A 7,500-nucleotide genomic window follows, 5' to 3' on the forward strand; every position below is an offset into this window, starting at 1 on the left:
CGGGATGAGCTGCTGGGCGGCGAGTCTCGGTGGGCCGCCCCCAACTGACTGGAAATCCCGGGTCGGCGGCATACCCCGCAGGAGGGCTCAGAGGGAACGGCGGCGGGGTGGCGAGTTGCCAAGTCGGTCCCGGTGACGGAGTCTCGCAGCGGGAGCCGGACGGGCGACGTCGCGGGGGCGCCCGCTGAGGCGATCTTAAACGGACTGGGTGTTGGGGGGAAAAAAGGGATCTCCGGTCTCGAGCCGACTCGGGCGCAGAAACCGACTCGGCCCCACCGGCGAGCGGGCGGCCGTGACGGGCTGCCCGGCCGCGAGTCTCAGGGGGCCGGCCCCCCACCCGACTTGAAAAGCGGGGTCGGCGGCGTGTCCCGCAGGAGGGCTACGGCGCAGCGGCGCCGGGGCGGCGAGTTGCCAGGTCGGTGCCAGTGTCCCGCCGCGAGGGGCCGCGGGGCGGGCGGGGACCGGTCCGGCCGCGGGTGCCGGACGGTCGGCGTTGCGGAGGCGCCCGCTGAAGATTTCCTCTTGGGACTTGGCGTTTCGCGAAATGGGGGAATCTCCGGTCTCGACCCGACTCGGGCGCAGAAACCGACTCGGCCCCACCGGCGAGCGGGCGCCGTGACGGGCGGCTTCGCTCGGGCGCCCGCTGGAGAGATCTCCCCGGGAGTCGGTGTTTTGAGAAATGTCGAATCTCCGGTCTCGACCCGACTCGGGCGCAGAAACCGACTCGGCCCCACCGGCGAGCGGGCGGCCGTGACGGCCTGCCCGGCCGCGAGGCCGAGGGGTCCGGCCCCCCGACCCGACTTGAAATCCCGGGTCGGCGGCGTGTCCCGCAGGAGGGCTCCGCCGGGAGCGACGGGATGAGCTGCTGGGCGGCGGGTCACGGGGGGCCGCCCCCAACTGACTGGAAATCCCGGGTCGGCGGCATACCCCGCAGGAGGGCTCAGAGGGAACGGCGGCGGGGTGGCGAGTTGCCAAGTCGGTCCCGGTGACGGAGTCTCGCAGCGGGAGCCGGACGGGCGACGTCGCGGGGGCGCCCGCTGAGGCGATCTTAAACGGACTGGGTGTTGGGGGGAAAAAAGGGATCTCCGGTCTCGAGCCGACTCGGGCGCAGAAACCGACTCGGCCCCACCGGCGAGCGGGCGGCCGTGACGGGCTGCCCGGCCGCGAGTCTCAGGGGGCCGGCCCCCCACCCGACTTGAAAAGCGGGGTCGGCGGCGTGTCCCGCAGGAGGGCTACGGCGCAGCGGCGCCGGGGCGGCGAGTTGCCAGGTCGGTGCCAGTGTCCCGCCGCGAGGGGCCGCGGGGCGGGCGGGGACCGGTCCGGCCGCGGGTGCCGGACGGTCGGCGTTGCGGAGGCGCCCGCTGAAGATTTCCTCTTGGGACTTGGCGTTTCGCGAAATGGGGGAATCTCCGGTCTCGACCCGACTCGGGCGCAGAAACCGACTCGGCCCCACCGGCGAGCGGGCGCCGTGACGGGCGGCTTCGCTCGGGCGCCCGCTGGAGAGATCTCCCCGGGAGTCGGTGTTTTGAGAAATGTCGAATCTCCGGTCTCGACCCGACTCGGGCGCAGAAACCGACTCGGCCCCACCGGCGAGCGGGCGGCCGTGACGGCCTGCCCGGCCGCGAGGCCGAGGGGTCCGGCCCCCCGACCCGACTTGAAATCCCGGGTCGGCGGCGTGTCCCGCAGGAGGGCTCCGCCGGGAGCGACGGGATGAGCTGCTGGGCGGCGGGTCACGGGGGGCCGCCCCCAACCGACTGGACATCCCGGGTTGGCAGCATACCCCGCAGGAGGGCTGTGGGGGAGCGGCGGCGGGGTGGCGAGTTGCCAAGTCGGTCCCGGTGACAGAGTTACGCAGCGGGAGCCGGACGGGCGGCGTCGCGGGGGCGCCCGCTGAGGCGATCTTAAACGGACTGGGTGTTGGGGGGAAAAAAGGGATCTCCGGTGCGACCCGACTCGGGCGCAGAAACCGACTCGGCCCCACCGGCGAGCGAGCGCCGGGACGGGCTGCAGGGCGCGAGGCCGGAGGGGGCCGGCCCCCCCGACCCGACTTGAAAGCCCGGGCCGGCGGCGTGTCCCGCAGGAGGGCAATGACGCAGCGGCGCAGGGGTGGCGAGTTGCCAGGTCGTTCCCGATGCCCCGCCGCGAGGGGTCGCGGGGCGGGCGGGGACCGGTCCCGCCGCGGGCGCCGGACGGGCGGCGTCGCGGGGGCGTCCGCTGAAGATTTCCTCTTGGGACTTGGCGTTCCGCAAAATGCGGCATCTCCGGTATCGAACCCACTCGGGCGCAAAAACCGACTCGGCCCCACCGGCGAGCGGGCGCCGGGACGGGCTTCCCCTGCCGCGAGGCCCGGGGGTCCCGCCCCCCGACCTGATTGAAAAAGCGGGGTCGGGGGTGCAGCCCGCAGGAGGGCTACGGCGCAGCGGCGCCGGGGCGGCGAGTTGCCAGGTCGGTGCCAGTGCCCCGCCGCGAGCGGCCGCGGGGCGGGCGGGGACCGGTCCCGCCGCGGGCGCCGGACGGGCGGCCTCGCGGAGGCGCCCGCTGAAGAGATCTTCCCTGGACTCGGTGTTCCGAGAAATGTCGGATCTCCGGTTTCGACGCGACTCGGGCGCAGAAACCGACTCGGCCCCACCCGCGAACGCCGGGACGGGCCGCCGGGCTCGCCGGGCCGAGAGGGCCGCCCCCGGCCCACTGGAAAGGCGGGGTGGGCGGTACAGCCGGCAGGAGGGCTCTGGGGGAGCGACGGGGCGGGCGGCCGGGCGGGGAGGGACCGGGGCCTCCGGCCCGGGGCAGCAGTCTCGCAGCGGGCGGCGACGGTCCCGCCGCGGGTGCCGGACGGGCGGCGTGGCGGGGCGCCCCGCTGGAGTTTTCTTCCTCGGACTTGGTGGTCCGAGAAAAGTCGGATCTCCGGTTTCGACCCGACTCGGGCGCAAAAACCGACTCGTCCCCACCCGCGAACGCCGGGACGGGCCGCCGGGCTCGCCGGGCCGAGAGGGCCGCCCCCGGCCCACTGGAAAGGCGGGGTGGGCGGTACAGCCGGCAGGAGGGCTCTGGGGGAGCGGCGGGGCGGGCGGCCGGGCGGGGAGGGACCGGGGCCTCCGGCCCGGGGCAGCAGTCTCGCAGCGGGCGGCGACGGTCCCGCCGCGGGTGCCGGACGGGCGGCGTGGCGGGGCGCCCCGCTGGAGTTTTCTTCCTCGGACTTGGTGGTCCGCGAAATGTCGGATCTCCGGTTTCGACCCGACTCGGGCGCAAAAACCGACTCGTCCCCACCCGCGAACGCGTCATAGAGGCACCCCGGCCCTCGAGAGCGTCTCTCGTCGGGGTCTGTTGGGCCCGAAACGTGCGTATTTCAATGAGAGCGTTTTGGACCTTAACCCCCACTCCCTGGTTTGCCTATTTATAGGGGGGAGGGTGTCTCCGTCAGCAGGGCCAAAATTTGACCGGCCCCGATCCGATTTCCTGGCCCGTCCCAGGCCCGCCGCCGGCGGCGCGCGGCACGCCGCCGGGCCCGGCGGCCCCGGCCCGGCCTGAGAAATCCCCCCGACGGTGCGGCGAAGGAGACACCGGCCGGCCGGGCGGCGGGCCCGCTGGCCCGAGGGGACCCGCGGTGCCTCGCGGTGAATTCCCGTCCGGTGAAAACCGCACGCGGCCCCGCTGAGGCCGTGCGTTTCCGACACGACCGAGCCCCTAGCTCGGGAGCCCGGCTCCCCGGCGACGGCACGGTGGGTGCGGCGCGGTGAATTGCCCTCTCGGGAAAACCGCCGCAGCCGCGCGTCGCCCGCCCAAAGCCGTGCGTTTCCGACACGATTCCCCCGCCGATCCCGGCGGGGCGGGGCGGGTGGTGCGAGCTCAGCTCCGGCCGCCAGCAGGCGGGGCAGCCACGCGTCGTCCGTTTCGAGCCGTGCATTTCCGACACGACCGAGCCCCGAGCTCGAGAGCCCGGCTCCCCGGCGGCGGCACGGTGAATTGCCGTCCCGGCAAAACCGCCGCAGCCGCGCGTCGCCCGGCCAAAGCCGTGCGTTTCCGACACGACCGAGGCCCCGAGCTCCGGGGCGGTGCGGTGAACGGAATGACGTTGGCCGGCCCCCGGAACGGGCAACCGCTGGTGCGGTAGTAGGGAATTAGAGCAGCCTTCCCAGCCCGGGGCGGCCGTAGCCGCCGTAATAACGGAGATCCTCTGCCCGCTTTTCGGCCATTGTTCTGGGCCCACGCTCGAGCGAACACGGTGAAAGAAGGCAGACCCGCGTATATGGTAATCGGCCTTTGTCTGTCGCCCGGCAACGAAAAGACCGATTTTGCATCACAAACGCGGGCTTCACAATGGTCCCCGCTTATAAAAAGAGGCAGCGGGAATGCGGAAGCTTCAGTAGAGCCGCATGCCACCGAACAAGTGGGGAGAGCAGTGTCTGTAGTGTTCCGTCGTCTGGTTGTTCGTCGAAGCTCGGTCGGTGCTGCGCGGTGAATTGGCGTCCTGTGGGAAAACCGCCGCAGCCGCGCGTCGTCCCCTTCAAGCCGTGCATTTCCGACACCGTGGAGGCTCCACAGCGGTTCCTCGGGCGAAACCGGCTCCGGAGCGGCGGGACGGTCGGCCCGGCGCGGTGCATCGTCATCCTCGGGTAAAACCGCCGCACGTCCTCCGCCTCAAGCCGTGCATTTCCGACACGCTTCCCCGGGCGAAAACGGCGCCGGGCCGGCGGGGGCTGGTGGTGCGGCGCGGCCGACTGCCGTCTCGGGGAGGAAAAAAAAAACACCGCCGCAGCCCCACGCGGCCCCCCTAAAGCCGTGCATTTCCGACACGCCTCCTCGGGCGAAAACGGCTGGAGGCCGGCGGGGCGGGTGGTGCGGCGCGGTGAATCGCCTTCCTCGGAAATCCTGGTCCGAGAGGTTCGGATGTCCGAAGTCGCCCGCGGAGAGCGGGCCGGGCGCCTCCGGGCCTGCCGTCCGTCGGCTCGCCGGCCCACCCAAGGCCTCCGAGAGGGCTTTGCGCCGGGACAGGTTGGGCCCGAAACGTGCGTATTTCAATGAGAGCGTTTTGGACCTTAACCCCCACTCCCTGGTTTGCCTATTTATAGGGGGGAGGATGGTCTCGAGCCAGATATCAGTACAGCCCATCCCATCGTCCACACGATGCGGCCATTCCCGCACGGCGGAGCCCAAGGCACCGGAGCGATTCCCCCTCGGGTCTGGACGAGCCCGGCTCCGGAGCGGCGGGGACTGGTGCTGCGGGGCGGCCGATTGCCGTCCTGGCGGAAAAAAAAACTCGCCGCAGCCGCACGCGGCCCCCCTTAAGCCGTGCATTTCCGACACGCCTCCCGGGACGAAAACGGCTTGAGGCCGGCGGGGCGGGTGGTGCGGCGCGGTGAATCGCCTTCTTCGGAAAACCTGGTCCGAGAGGTTCGGATGTCCGGGGTCGCCCGCGGAGAGCGGGCCGGGCGCCTCCGGGCCTGCCGTCAATCGGCTCGCCGGCCCACCCAAGGCCCCTGAGAGGGCTTTGCGCCGGGACAGGTTGGGCCCAAAACGTGCGTATTTCAATGAGAGCATTTTGGACCTTAACCCCCACTCCCTGGTTTGCCTATTTATAGGGGGAGGGTGGTCTCGAGCTCCGATCGAGCTGCCTTGAATCAGTACAGCCATATATTGTCCATACAGTCTATAGAGACTCCCACGCGGTTGAGCCGGAGCCTTCGGTGCTATTCCCCCTGGGGTCTGGACAAGCCCCGCACCGGAGAGACCCGGCACGGGAGGTGCGGAACAAAAGTGGCGGCCCGCCGCCCCGCCGGGAGGCCCTCCGGGCGCTCCGCTAACGGCGTTACTCGGCGCGGCCGGCCGACCCTTCTTGCCCGGAAGAGCGTCGGCCAGGCCCGCCCGGCCTTGCCGAGGAGGTGTCGGACAGGCCGATCCCGGGCCGCTTCCGGCCCTGCCGGAGAGACCCGGGACGGGAGGTGCGGAACAAAAAGTGGCGGTCCGCCGCCCCGCCGGGAGGCCCTCCGGGCGCTCCGCTAACGGCGTTACTCGGCGCGGCCGGCCGACCCTTCTTGCCCGGAAGAGCGTCGGCCGGGCCCGCCTGGCCTTGCTAAGAGGTGTCGAAGAGGCCGATCCCGGGCCGCGGCCGGCCCTGCCGGAGAGACCCGGGACGGGAGGTGCGGAGAAAAAAGTGGCGGTCCGCCGCCCCGCCGGGAGGCCCACCGGGCGCTCCGCCAACGGCGTTACTCGGCGCGGCCGGCCGACCCTTCTTGCCCGGAAGAGCGTCGGCCAGGCCCGCCCGGCCTTGCCGAGGAGGTGTCGAAGAGGCCGCTCCCGGGCCGCGGCTGGCCCTGCCGGAGAGACCCGGGACGGGAGGTGCGGAAAAAAAGTGGCGGTCCGCCGCCCCGCCGGGAGGCCCGCCGGGCGCTCCGCCAACGGCGTTACTCGGCGCGGCCGGCCGACCCTTCTTGCCCGGAAGAGCGTCGGCCGGGCCCGCCCGGCCTTGCTAAGAGGTGTCGAAGAGGCCGCTCCCGGGCCGCGGCTGGCCCTGCCGGAGAGACCCGGGACGGGAGGTGCGGAAAAAAAGTGGCGGTCCGCCGCCCCGCCGGGAGGCCCACCGGGCGCTCCGCCAACGGCGTTACTCGGCGCGGCCGGCCGACCCTTCTTGCCCGGAAGAGCGTCGGCCGGCCCGCCCGGCCTTGCTGAAGAGGTGTGGGAGAGGTCGCTCCCGGGGTCGCCGTTTCTGCCGGACCCCGGGACGGGAGGTGCGATGGTGCGCGGCCGCAGGCCTCCAGGAGGGGCTGCCGTGGCAGCCCGGCCCGCTGCGGACGAGCGAGCGGGAAGGGAGAGAGAGGGGAGCCAGGACCCCTCGGAGAGCGGCGGGCTCTCCGCTGCCCCCGAGCAGCAACATCTGCGAGGTCCGGATTGGCCCGGCAGCTTCCGCGGAGCGGAGGGACCGGCCCGCCCTGGGGCGGGTCGCACCCGACCTCCGCCGGGTCCCGGCAGCCCAAGGCGCACTGACGTCGCTCGGCGGCGTCCCAGGCCCGGAGAGCCGGCCAGGCAGCGGCCCCCCGCGGCCGGAGCCGCGAGCGATCCCGCGGCACGCCCGCCGAGCAGGCGGCGGGCGGCGCCCCGCGGTCGCGCCGAGCCGCAGCCCCGGCGGCGGCAGGCAGGATCCCCGATCGGGGACCCCCCAGACGGAGGGAGCTCAAGCCGGGCCAGCCTCCCCGGCTGGTCCGGCCGCCCCCTCCGGGATCGAGGCGAGAGGAGGCCGGCGCACCGGGACGGCGGGCGGCATTCCAGCGGCCGCCCGCGCGCCCGGGGGAAGGAGAGGAAGCGCCGCCCCGGCCGGGCCGGAGAGGGCGAGGGACCGGCGGCGGGGCCGGAGGGAGCGGAGGCCCGGCGGCGAACCAGAGCGGAGAGGCGCAGGACTCCGGCGCCGCGGCCCGGCAGCCGCGGCGCGGCCGAGCAGTCCGGAGGGCCCGAGGTGGCGGGCCCCGGCCCCGAGGGGCTACCTGGTTGATCCTGCCAGTAGTCATA

At 73.2% G+C, this 7,500-nt stretch overlaps 1 non-coding gene across 1 annotated transcript in view; it reads left to right on the plus strand.

Annotated features, from left to right (window-relative positions):
• The first annotated feature begins 7,472 nt into the window (after positions 1-7,472).
• Positions 7,473-7,500, plus strand: part of LOC147795005 (small subunit ribosomal RNA) — a 1,821-nt gene continuing 1,793 nt past the window's right edge. The window contains exon 1 of the ribosomal RNA XR_015424181.1: positions 7,473-7,500. This exon is cut by the window's right edge and continues 1,793 nt beyond it. This is a non-coding gene — a ribosomal RNA (small subunit ribosomal RNA).

Source organism: Acanthaster planci, unplaced genomic scaffold, assembly GCF_054643075.1.
Source record: "Acanthaster planci isolate LZ-2023a unplaced genomic scaffold, COTS_SCS Contig224, whole genome shotgun sequence".
NCBI classification, from domain to species: domain Eukaryota; kingdom Metazoa; phylum Echinodermata; class Asteroidea; order Valvatida; family Acanthasteridae; genus Acanthaster; species Acanthaster planci.